Raw genomic sequence first — 13,326 nt, 5'->3', positions numbered from 1 at the left:
CATTATGTACATCACTGAAATGGCGGGAGACACTATGAAATTGGAACCTTTTAAGAATGTTGAGCCTATGCTCCCTGAATCTAGTCTTAAGTGTACGAATGGTTCTCCCCACGTACTGCAGGCCACAAGGGCACTGCAGTACGTAGATGCAATAGCTAGAATTGCAGTTAATAAAGTCCAAAATAGGAAAACTCTTCTTATTGAAATGTGATATTATTGTTCCCATACGATTGGATATGAAATCATAGGTCAAACATCTATTTTTACCACATCTAAAACATCCCTTCAACCTCGACAACCAAGACTGATTATTCTTTAAACCAACTTTAGTGTCCTTCCTCAGACCACTTGGGACCAAGTGTGTTCTGAGGTTGTTATTCCTCCTGAACACAATACGTGGTTTCTCTTTTAAGATATTATTTAATAAGTTGTCTTGTTTCAAGATATTGGAATTGGAACTCAAGATGTTCCTAATCTAGGAGGATTTATTGTTGTATTTAGATACAAAACACAGATTAGAAGTTAAAGTTTGCACATTATTCTTTTTATTATGAGGTACCAATAATTCTGATCTGTCTTGATTGTAACTACTTATATATGCCTTATCTAAGATTTCAGAAGGATAACTTCTAGTTGCAAAATCATTATACATGCTTTTAGCTTTGTCCTCAAAACTATTGATGGAAGAACAATTGCGCCTAATCCGGTTAAATTGATTTAGGGGAATGTTTTGTAACCATGGTCTGTGATGTCCACTAGAGAAATGTAGAAAATTATTAGTATCCACTGCTTTTTTATAATTTTTTTGTGGATATAGTGGAGCCCTCCGAGAAGTCAGTAATGTCCAAAAAATCCACCGAATTGTGATTCAAATTGTGTGAAAACTTCAAATTCCAATCATTCAAATTCAGAAAAGAAATGAAATCCAGTGCTAAGTGTTCACCCCCATCCCAAATAATAAATAGTAAATAATAAATAGATTATGAAACACCGCAGCGTTGCACAGCTCAAACAGGCTATGGACAGGTATCATTGACTTACAGCGTCAGATTCATCTGATCAGACCAAATGCACTTGACACATTATTTCTATATATTTTTTCTTCTCTTTTTTTCTGGACATTAATTGAATAATTCAACTGGACCTTTTTTTGCATTATTAGGTGCCTATCAATTATTCCAATTCAGATTGCTCATGATACTCATATGCACTATTTATTTAAGTGGTGTTTCTCATTTAGTTTTTTATGCTCATTAGAGTTTTGTTGTTGTAATTTAAGAGACAGTGTATCTGTCAATTGAATGTTGATTTTTTATGAATTGAAATATATGTTTTTATAATAAAAGTGTGCATATTTAATTATATGTTTGGAGCCATGACTGTTTTTTGATGCATGTGGAGCCTGCGATCTAAACACTAATAAGGCGTATTAGCACAGTCTGTGATCAATTCAGGTAAATAACTTATGTGGTATTACATGTCACTGTGGATCTTAATATATATTTTTTACCATTCTCCAAAGGGAATGAAAAAGGATGTTTGTCCATATGTTTGCATACCATGCAATTTTCATACATGGAAAACAACCACTTTTTTTAAGGGTTAACCAATTAGCTTTTTTATCGATGCATGATTTTTTATATTACTCGGGGCAAGCATAGTTTTTAGTGGGCATGCCTTCTTGTACACTATTATGGGTTTTGGAGGTAAATGGGTACCCAGAATGGGATCTTTTAATAGCATTTTCCAATGATAATTCAGAATTTTCTCTATTTTTCTATTCTCTACGTTGAACTGTGTCACAAAAGGTCTTGTGTTGGGTCCCGATTTTATATCTGATGGAGTAATAAGCATGATCTATCTTTATACCTTGCTTTGGTTCTTGCTACTTCCAGTTAAGAACAGTCGTCTTTTATTAAGGGACGTTTTTTGGAGAGAGATTATAATGACACTAAACCGAAAGTAGCAAGAAGCAAAGATCATAGATCATGCTTTCTGAAAAACAGAGATATTACTCCATCAACAAACATCCTTTTTCATTGCCTTTGGATAATGGTAAAGAATATACATTAAGATCCTCAGTGACATGTAATACCACATACATTATTTACAGCATTGAACGCGGTTGTGGTTTATAATATGTGGGTAAGACCAAAAGACCTATTAAGATTAGGATTCAGGAACACCTGTGAAATATATGTAATAATGTATTTAATCACAGTCTACCAAGACATTTCTCTCGTGTCCATGGTTCGAATCCCCAATCATTAAAACGTACTATATTAGAATATATTCCATCTCACCATTACAATAAGGATTTAGGGCCTGATTCAGAGGCACACGCTATTTGCATGTGCTCGCTCTGAATCAGGGCGTTCCTATTTTTTTTAATTCCGGCCTCCAGGCCGCTCGCACAGCTGTGGGTGACCACCCACAGCTTGTGCGAGCGGCCTGGCGATGGTCATGATTTTCGCAACCATCGGCATTGTGAGGAGACCCTTGTGGTAGGGTCTCACTACTCGCAATGCCAAGTGGACTTCCAGCTCTAATAGAGCTGGAAGTCCACTACTGACATCACGAGTGATGTCAGTAGGGCCGCCCACAAACGGCAGGCGTTCCTTCGAGAACGCCTCCATTTGTTCAGCCATCCCCCCCTACCCGCCTACAAAATGGGGCAAGCTGTCGATCAACTTCGATAGCCGCCCCGTTTTGCTGCAAACTCCGGAGCGAGTGAAGGTCTCACTTGCTCCGGGGTTCGCGCACGCCGTGCGTGTGCACTGGGCCACCATCAACCCGCTTGCGAGCGCTATGCGCTCGCAAGCGGGTCTGAATCAGGCCCTTAGTTTTATCCAGGAAAGAATCATATTGGATATATATGTGCAAAATGTTAGTACCAGCAGGACTAAATGAGAGCATTGATATTGTATCTTTTTTTGCAGACAGAGCGAGTAAACCAAGAATTAGAGAAGTTTATTCGAATGTATGTTTCTGCCAGTCAAGATGACTGGGTTTCTCTGTTGCCTTGGGCCGCGTTTGCCCACAATAATCTGTACCATGAAGCATCGGGACATTCTCCATTTTTTACTCACTACGGTTTGCATCCACTGTTTCCTGAGTTACCAGGTCTTCAGGCAGTATCACTCTCAGCTGTGCGTGGTACAGTGAGTAATTTTTTTAATATCTGGAAGGAGGTAAAGAGGAATTTGTGCAAAGCCTCTTCAAGGTATAAACTGTTTGCAGACAGAAAGAGGTGGAAGGGTCCGGTGTTAAGTCCTGGTGATAAAGTCTGGCTGTCAACCAAGCATTTGAGATTTAGGCCCGTATTCATTTTGAGGCAAAAAGTCCAGACTTTTCGCCTGCTGGACTTTTCGCCTCCTTAGCCTGATTTCCAGGAGGAAAAGTATCGCGCGCATGCCCGATATTCCCCGTATTCAAATTCAAAGGACGCGACAACAGGACCCGGTGAAACTTGGAACGGCGAAAACAAAGGGAATTTTTGGGAAATCATCCTTGGACCCCCTTAAAGATGTCCAGACATGGGGGATCACTATAGGTACCCCCATTTTTGCCTGCTGAAGGGAAGTCGGGGTTTTAAATAGCCGCGGCAGGTGCATAAATGCGGCTTTGAAGAAGGTGATGCAGAAGAGCGTTTTTTTTGGGGAAAAATAACCATGCCCATCAAATTTGGGGTACATGAAAATGGGTGCAAGCATATTTTTAAGTCCCTAAAATGATTTTTAAAAATTCTTCAAAAATGCACCTGCTGCTACTACCCGCAATGAAGAAAACACCTGCTGCATACTTGGGAACCCCTCTGGAATCTATTTAGCTACTTTAGGATTTGGTTCCCCAATTTTTTTTTTTTAACCCCAAAATTCTAATTAATTTTTTTTTTAACTTTTTTTTGACACACATTGTTTTTAGGGGGCATTCCCAGGGGTGCAGGCTATTTTATTTAAGCCTGTACCCCTAAACCCCAATTCTGCACTATTTTTAGCCAGCTAAACACTGGCGAAAAATTATCCCTGTTTTTTACATTGACTTTTCGCACCGGGGATAATGACAATAGGCGAAAACGTCATCGGTGATAAATTATCGCCGATAATGGGTTTTCGCCTCAAATTCAATATGGCCCTAAGAGTTCCAACCATGAACTTTGCTCCCAGATATATCAGTCCTTTCCAGAATCTCCCGGTGATCAATCCAGTGGTGTTCCGTTTGAAATTACCTGGTACACTTAGGATACCCAATGTGTTTCATGTGTCCAGGATTCCTAGGGGATCTGTTCAGTTCCTGATAAATTCGAAGGGGTATAGCCCTGAGGAATGTTGTTGGGTCAAGGCCTCAGACATTCATGCACCTCAACTACTTCGGAAATTTCATCAGAAGATTCCTAGCAAACCATTTATGGGGTGTTCGGTGCCCACCCCTAGAGGAGGGGTAATGTCACAGTGCGCCGGACACCGGGTGGCACTTATCGGTTCCAGCGGCACTGTACTGTCAGGCAGTGGGTGGGGAGACCCTGGCACCCACTGCTGATGCACCCGGCTCCATCCGCCGGCTGTGGCTCTCCTAGGAGCTCACGCGCCAACCTGTAAAGAATTTAAAGAGGCAGGCGTGCCAAACGTGAAGTTGCGTTTGGCGCGGGATTTTATCTCCTCTCTATAAGAGGGAGTCTCTGGCAGCACACAGGTGCCAGAGTGTAGGCTCCATTACCTTACTCCAGCATTCCTGTGCATATCCTATCTGTTCCTGACCTTGGCTTTGTTCGTGACTCTGATTTCATCTGACCCCTGATACTGCGTTTGATATCTGGTTCTGACCTCGGCTTTCATCTGTGACCCTTGTATACGTCTGCTCCCTTGTACCATCTTGTCCGTTTGGTTCTGACCCGGCCTGTCGACTACGTTGAAAGTCTTCTCCACTCTATCCAGAGTTTGCCAGCACCTGTATAGGGAAACCTACACTGAGGGCAGCGACCTGTGTCGGACGCAGCTAAGTCCATACCTTCTTGAGAAGGATCCCTGGTGAATACCGCCGGCACATTAGACTCCGCGCCTCAGGAATAGGTCACACCAATTCCCCAAATACGGGTTGCATCCACTATTCTACCCGAGAGTTGTGACGCGGAAGAAGAAAGTTCAACAATTTAAATTGCACCTTAGCGCTCAGCAATCAATTTTTACAAAGCCCAATGCTAAATCAAAGGCAGCTACTATTGCATCATTCCAAGTTAGCCACATACTGACTAAACTCCAAAAAGTTTTCAAGATTGGGAAGTGGTCAAAGAGGCTTTCTTGGAGGCAGCAGATGTCTTATTTCAAGATTTTAAAAACAAATCTGATATTATATCTTCTGTTAAGGATATTCAACTATCCACGAACTCTGTGATGTGATGCTCTGAAGCCACAATTTGTTGGAGCAGTTACACAGAGACCAAAGAGAGTGCGTATTCTTTTCTCTGCAATTTGATGAGTCAACAGACCTGACGAAAACATCACAACTTTGTATCTTCTCTAGAATGGTATCTAAAGATATGTCAGCTAAAGAGGAGATGCTCAAAATCCTTCCACTAAAGGGGAAACTAGAAGGGAAGACATTTTCCAGGCAATCAAGAATTATATAAATGACACATAGCTACCAATTTACACACTTGTTTCCATAACCACTGATGGAGCACCTACTATGACCGGCCGGACCAATGGGTTCACTGCCCTGTGCAAACGTGATGATACATTTCCTGACTTTCTGAATTATCACTGCATAATTCATCAACAGGCTTTGTGTGGTAAAATGCTAAATATGATAGATGTCATAGATATTGCATTTACAATCGTCAATTCAATTTGTGCAAAAAGTCTCCAGAGGCGTCTCTTCCAATAACAGCTAGAAGAACATGAAGCGGAACGCAATGACCTTTTACTGCACACTGATGTCCGATGGCTAAGTAGAGGTGAATTTCTGCAAAGATTTAGGGATCTAGTGCCTGAAGTTAAGGAGTTTCTAGTGTCCAGAGATGTGGAATACAAGCAATTGGAAGATGAACAGTGGCTGCTAGATTTTGCTTTTTAACTGACATTACAGCCCTGTTGAATGAACTGAATGTACAGTTACAAGAAATAGAAAAAAATTTTGTTGAAATTATTGGGTCTGCTGAATATTTTAAACAGAAATTGAGAGCGCTGTGTGTGCGTCTCCAGCAGTGACTTCAAAAATCTAATGGCTGAGTTGGATAATAAAAAAAACAATATTGACGACTTTGCATTTTCAGATATATGGAACAGATACAAAACATCCATTCAGACTTCAACAGACGTTTCCAGAACTTATCATTTCTTGAACCTGTTGCAACATTGTTGTCATTTCCCTTTGGTGCAGACACTGATATTGATAATATTGCATCACAAATGGCATCTCTTTTTTACATGGACACCTCTTCAGTTGCAGATGAGCTATAGACTTTGCAAAATGATATCTTCATTAAAGCCAGGTCTTCTGTAGGAAACTTTTGGAACCTTCTGGCTGAGTGGAAATTTGCAAACATAAGGAAAGCTGCCACGTACTTATCAGCACTTTTTGATTTCACATATCTTTGTGAGTCTGCATTCTCGCACATGAAAATCAGTGCATCAAAACACTGTTCATCTCTAACCGATGACCACCTTGATGCCTGCTTTTGATTAGGAATGAGTCCCTACTGCTCTGAGTATTCAAAGCTTGCTGATGCCATGCAGTGCACGTCATCACATACAGAAATTTGGCATGAAGTATCAACACCTTGACGCTGGTAGATCAATGGTAAGTAAGTGAACAAAAAGTAGATCTCAGGGCACAAAAGTCTGGCCACCCCTGCATTAGATGAATAATTTGCTTTATCCACTATTTTTTAATTCAAAACTGCAGATAAAATGGAGGGAGATGTCTGAAAAGGTAAGGATGACAGGCCAAAAGTTGTTATATAGTCCTAACCTTAAGATGTTATTCAGATTTGATTAATGAAGATGATGATGATGTTGTTTAGGATCTTATTGGAAGATGTAATTCAAAGTTATTTCTGGTAGTTGTTATCCAAAGTCGCATAAAATAAGCAGGAACTACTCAGAGTATATGTAGGATAAAATGTCACCACAAAATGGCTTCCAGTATCTGGGCATCCTTTACATAGGGCTGTGACCTGCATTGTGACATCACAATGCATGCAGACAGCAGCTGGAGATGGCTGTAGCTTAGATCAGCTCTGGGCCCTACTTGTCACATTTATAAAACTCATTTGTAAGCGGTCTTTTTCCTTTCAGTTTGCACTTATTTGTAGGTATTACTCAGTCCCTGTAATATTTTTATATTTAGTTATTTTTTTATAGCATAATATATATTTATATAATGTAAATAACCCCCCTACTTTCTAACCTTCTAACCCTAGCTCATCTAAATACATAACATTGTCTATGGGGGAGGATTTTTTTTTCTTATGGGGGAGATATTTGTATTTCTATGTTTGTATCTTTTATATTTGCCTTTTAAACTAATTATAAAATTGTGAAAATTTGCAGTTTCTTAAGAAATAGTAATCAAATCCATATATTCTACTGCAGGTTAAAAAATGTTCAATTAAGGTGCTTTTTATTTATTGGTTTTAATCTTGTTCTTTTTCCTTTAAACTTGCACTTATTTGTAGATATTACTCTTTTGCTGTAATATTATTATATTTTTTTATTATTTATAGCATAATATATATTTATATACTGTTTAACCCCCCATTTCTTATTTCTGACCTCTTTACCCCATCTCATCTAAATGTATAACATTGTGTTGGGGGGAGGTATTTATGTTTCTTATGGGAAGATATTTGTGTTTCTATATTTGTATCTTTTATATTTGCTTTTTAAAATAGTTATAAGATTGTGAAAAATATTCAGCAGTTTATTAAGAACTACTCTTCTAATCCATCTATTGTACTGAAGGATGCAAATGTGCAATTGAGGTGCTTTTGCTCTTTAATAATCCTCTACATGTTATCAGTTATATATATATATATATATATATATATATATACTTATTTAATTTGCCACCTTGGACTTTCTGTCATCCCCTTACTCCATTATGCTTTATATTTTTATTATATTTTGGCTTGGTCCTTTCTACCTACCATCCATATATCATTATTTTGTTTTTTGGCTGGTACTCTCCCTATCTTTCTCATTTCACTAACACTAATACTATTTTTTTTACCCTACCTTTTATATATATTTTCATTATCTTGATTCAATGTTATCAACAGAGAGCAAGGAAGTTCAATTTCATGGAAAAGTAACGGTGTTAGGTTATCAATTTTTTCAATATCAATCCTGTTTTATCAGGTTTTCTGCCAATTCATTCCTTCAATTCATCCCTGTGAGTGGCAACTGGTCTGCCTAAGATTGGACGAGTGTGAGGGCGTGGCCTGGAGTAGCTAGGAGAAGGGCACGTTCAGTCGGCTCTCCTGCTAATATCCTTTTAAATATCCTGTTATTGATGATTCTCTTATCCCCAAGTTACTAATTACTTTGGGGTATCTTCCCCTGAACATCGGGGTCTCTGAGGAGTAATCCAGTTTGGTGTTGATTGTGATTAATCCCCGCGTCAGTATCCTCTGCATGAGGTGAGAAGTGACCCTGTCTCTGGCTCCTGGGGATATGTAGTGAGCTGCACTTACCTGAAGCTTTTACCAGGTATCCTGAGCTTCTGAGTCCTGTCGCCTGCATTCTATTTGGATCCTGTCTGTTTGCTCCAACAATTGGGGAGTGTCCAGCGTGGACCGCTGCCATCATGTCCGGGTGGTTCTCCTTGGCTGCTGCACGGGCTGTCCTGCTGATATAATGCTCCTGGTTTGGTGAAGTGGAGTGTTTTTACTGCATGGGCTGAGCTGCTCCATCGTCTCCTGTTCCAGCAGGCATCTTGCTGTCTCCTTGGGGGCCTCTCCTGTCCATCTTGCTACCTTGTGCCTGATGGTCTCTGGTGGCTGTGTGCTGGTGACCTCTGCTGGTGTGCTAGCCGCCACCATTTTTGTCTCTGATCTCCCTGGTGTTCATTATTTCGCTTCTCTGATCTACTGGAACTTTTTTTTACTGCTGAATACCTCAGTGATGGCTGGATCTCTGCAGCATATTATTCAAGCTATTTATGCCTCTGCTTCAAGGCTGCTTGTAAAGCTTGAAGATATGATGACGACTACATCTCTGAGTTCTGTAGCTGATGCCCGTATCTCTTCTATAGCAGAACAATCTCTGGACTTATCCTGTCAAAAGTCTGTATTTACTCTTGAAACTGCTGCCCTCTCAGATGTTGGATATCTTGATCCTTTTTCGATTCCTTTGAAGACCTGTTCTTCACTTTAGCCAGATGGGTCGAAGGCTCGGGATTTGTCCCTGCAGTATGCCAAATTTCTTTTTGTTTATCCTCAGATGGCGGGGAACTTGTAAAATATACTGTCTTTATATTTTATGTTGTGTCCTTTGGGGAACGGAGATGGGACTATTTGTATGATCTCGCAGGATGCCGAGGAATGGCCAGGCTAAGATTTGTTTGTTTTTTCAAACTCAATATTTAGCCTATAGTTCGTAAAATCGAACTATTTTGTCTATTCTGGTTTATTTATATATTAGTATACTGTTAAATATTGTATATGGATGTCACACCATTTCTTTTTATTGTGGGAGGGCTGGGCTGATTCTAGCTTAAAGTCATTAGTCTTTTGCCCTCATTAGTTACATGGGAATTTTCTATTATCCTATAGTTATATGGTTGTTAAGATTTTTTTTCTAGGTAGTTAGTACCTAGAATAGGGAGGGGGGGGGTTAGGGATCCAGGTATGCCTAGGTTGGGGTTAGGTTGTACAGGGTGGGGGGTTATAGGGAGGTTTATTTTACGGGTTTCTTTTTGTTTCTTTTTATGTGGTTGTGATATTTGGGCTGATGTGGTATTTCGACAATTGTGTAGATATGCAATTGCTATATGCAGAAGCAGCGGGGTAGAGTGTACTTATATCCGGTTATGTGGGCCCGAATGGCGCCTTCGGGCTCCTATTCACTTTTAATATATATTATGTAGACTATACTCTCTATCCTGCCTGTTTTTTTTTTCTTCTCTGTATATCATCAGTATTTTATGTACAATAGGCTATGTCTTTATACATTGACCGCCATATATGTTTTCTCATGTCTGCCACATAATATTTGATATATTGTTTTCTTAGTGTATTGTATGTTATTTTAAAATCAGTAAAAAATACTGAATTTAAAAAAATATTGGACGAGTATGTATGGTGACAAAATCCTTTTAGCAGATAATTTTAGTAAACGTATATCAGAGATCTGTTGCTAGATTAAACAGGAGTGTAGGCATATTTTGAGTGTTGAATCTGTGACCAGTTCTCCAGTAGAATTGTGTCAACAGTCGTTGTATCCCCAGAGGATTGGACAAGTGTGTATCCATCTTAGTTGTGAAGCGTCACATTAGATGAATAATTTGCTTTATCCATTGTTTTTTTAAATTGAAAATATAGTCCTTACCTTAAGCTGTTATTCAGATTTGATTAATTAAGATGATATTGTTGTTTAGAACCTTATTGGAAGATGTAATCCAAAATTCTTTCTGGTATTTGTAATCCAAAATCACATAAAAAAGTAGGAACTACTCAGAGAGTTTCAATCTAGCAGTGACGTGTAATGAGGTCAGTGGTCTCTTGTCTCTTCCTGCAATTCTAGGGAGCTCCGCAGATTTGGCAGTTTGAACTAAAAAATCATTACAATAAACAATGAAGATGTTTATAAGTAGTAACTATCTACTTTGTATTATTTTAATTGTTTTTATATTAAAATTCTGGAGCATGAAAGGGAGTATGATAGGGGAAGTAGTGTCGAAGCTGGATTATTGGCTGAGACAAGATCAGTTTAAAATTGAATCGCATCGACACCATCTTACGACTGGCCGCAAGACGCCATCTTGGAAATGAGATCGCAAGACGCCATTTTGCGAATGGCCGCCTAAGCGCCATTTTAGATAAACTCACACTTTAGTACATGTGGCGATATTACTATTATGGCGATGGTCATGTGATTGCATCTGTGACCATCGCCATAAGTTACGGTGATTCACCAAAAGCCCATTTCATGACTTTACGTAGTTTGGGTTCTCTGGATAAAGTGTATATTATTATAATTCCCCTAAAGGATATATTTCAGAAATGGCTGTACAGTATGTCAAAATTGGATTGCATTAGCTAAACAGAGCAAATGGCCACGTGACAACTAGCCTGTGTAAACAAGCTTCATGGACATAACGTCTGCTCTCACTCCAGGTGGCCCTGCTCGAATACAGCAAGAGGGTCGTTTGTAGCACCTTACATTAGCAGGCTTCCTACAATAAAATACCTTCAAAGCCAAGAGTGTTATCTGAGGTTTGTAGCTGTGCTAATTTGCATCCACACAGGCCCTGGGAGAACAAAGACCAGTATTTTGGAGCCTGAAAAGGGTGGGGACTGCTGGGGCATGAGCAAGTCATGGAACAATAAGGCTCAGCATTCCACACTGCTAGGTGTTCACTTAGTTTAATTGAGATTTAAGTGCACCATTTCTCATACACACATTAATACACACAATTGTGCTGTTAACTAATCGCATATTAGCGAAAGCATAAGATCCTGTATGAAAACGCTGTTTATTAGCTTCATGCGCACGCATCTGCCCCAAGTTAACTAGCGTCTTTACATCACATCCCGCATACTTTAAAGTAAAAAATTTAAGTTTGTTCATTTAGCATAAATGCTGTGAAATAAAGATTATTTGGTAACTAAGGTTTTATACGTGATAAGTAAGCTGTGATTGGTATTGTACTGATGTGTACTCTTTCAACAGTATTCCGGTACCATCGGTGTGCATCATGCATTCTCAACTTATGGACCGCAGAGACTTCAAGCAACAAAATGTACATTATATGAACAACTGTTAGGATGTTGCATGAGGCAGGAAACCAGAGACCCCCAGTTGTTAGAGGCTGGGTTGTGTCTATTTGAATCAACCTATTAAATGCCTTGTATCATATGCTCTCTCCTTTAGGACCAATGGTATTAGCAACAAACTTCTCTATTGTGTTGTTTATTTCTGGGGGGTATAAATATGTGTGCTCTGACCCTGGGTTCCTAGTCTTTGTGCTGAATGCTGATTGACGAGGGGTTTCTTGCTGATGCCTAACATCTGGACCAGAGAGCGCTGCGTATGTATAATTGTACTTGGGTCTGTATAATCTCTTTGTGCTAAGATTATATGAGGATCATAGCGTGTAACTGCTGTACTTTTACTTGAATAATACTTTGTGCTTTGGAACCACATGTTCTAGATCTGGAGTCTTTATTTACTGGATGACTGCGTATGCAAATTAGCGTCATCCTTAGCGGTTTATAGGAAGGATATTAGAAGATATAGGCAGGGGTATATAGAGGTTCAAAGGCAATATCCTTAGTAGTATGACAGGGGAGGCTCTGCCTACCCTGACTGCACGTCCCTGTAATGTCAGTAGCTGGGCATCCTTTACATAGGGCTGTGACCTGCATTGTGACATCACAGTGCAAGATGGAGATGGACCTGACACATTTATATAACATGATTAGAATTGAGAAATTATTGGTTTTAATCTCTTTCTTCTTCTTTTGAAGGTGCACTTATTTGTAGGTATTTCTCATTCACAGTAATATTTTTAGATGATTTTTTTATAGCATAATATATATTTATATACTGTAACCCCCTCTTTCTTTCTAACCTTCTAACCCTAATTCATATAAATACATAACATTGTGTATGGGGGAGATATTTGTGATTCTTATAGAGGAGGTATTTGTGTTTCTATGTTTGTATCTTTTATATTTGCTTTTTAAAGTAATTATAAAATTTAGAAAGTACTTTGCAGTTTCTTAAGAACTAGTCATCAAATTTGTCTATTGTACTGTAGGTTACAAATGTGCAATTGAGGTGATTTTGCTCTGTACTAAATAATAATCCTCTACATGTTATCAGTTACCTCTACAGAACCCCCTCCTCCCACGGTTTTCTACAAATTGCTATTATATATGTGTGTATATATATATATATATATATATATATATATAATTTACCACCTTCCCCTTTTTGTCATCCCTTTACTCCATTATGCCTTAGTTTTTTGTTTTATTTTGGCTTGGTCTTGTCTGCCTATCATCCCTATATAGTTATTTCACTTGGGCCAGGTACTCGGGTCTAGTTTTCTTAAAAAAATATATATAGAAAAGCTGGCGGGTGGGGCCCCCTGCCACGTTTT

This window comes from Taudactylus pleione, unplaced genomic scaffold, assembly GCF_031769625.1.
Source record: "Taudactylus pleione unplaced genomic scaffold, aTauple2 ptg000005l, whole genome shotgun sequence".
Taxonomy (NCBI): domain Eukaryota; kingdom Metazoa; phylum Chordata; class Amphibia; order Anura; family Myobatrachidae; genus Taudactylus; species Taudactylus pleione.
The sequence above is the reverse complement of the archived record's forward strand: the minus strand, read 5'-3'. Positions refer to the sequence as shown.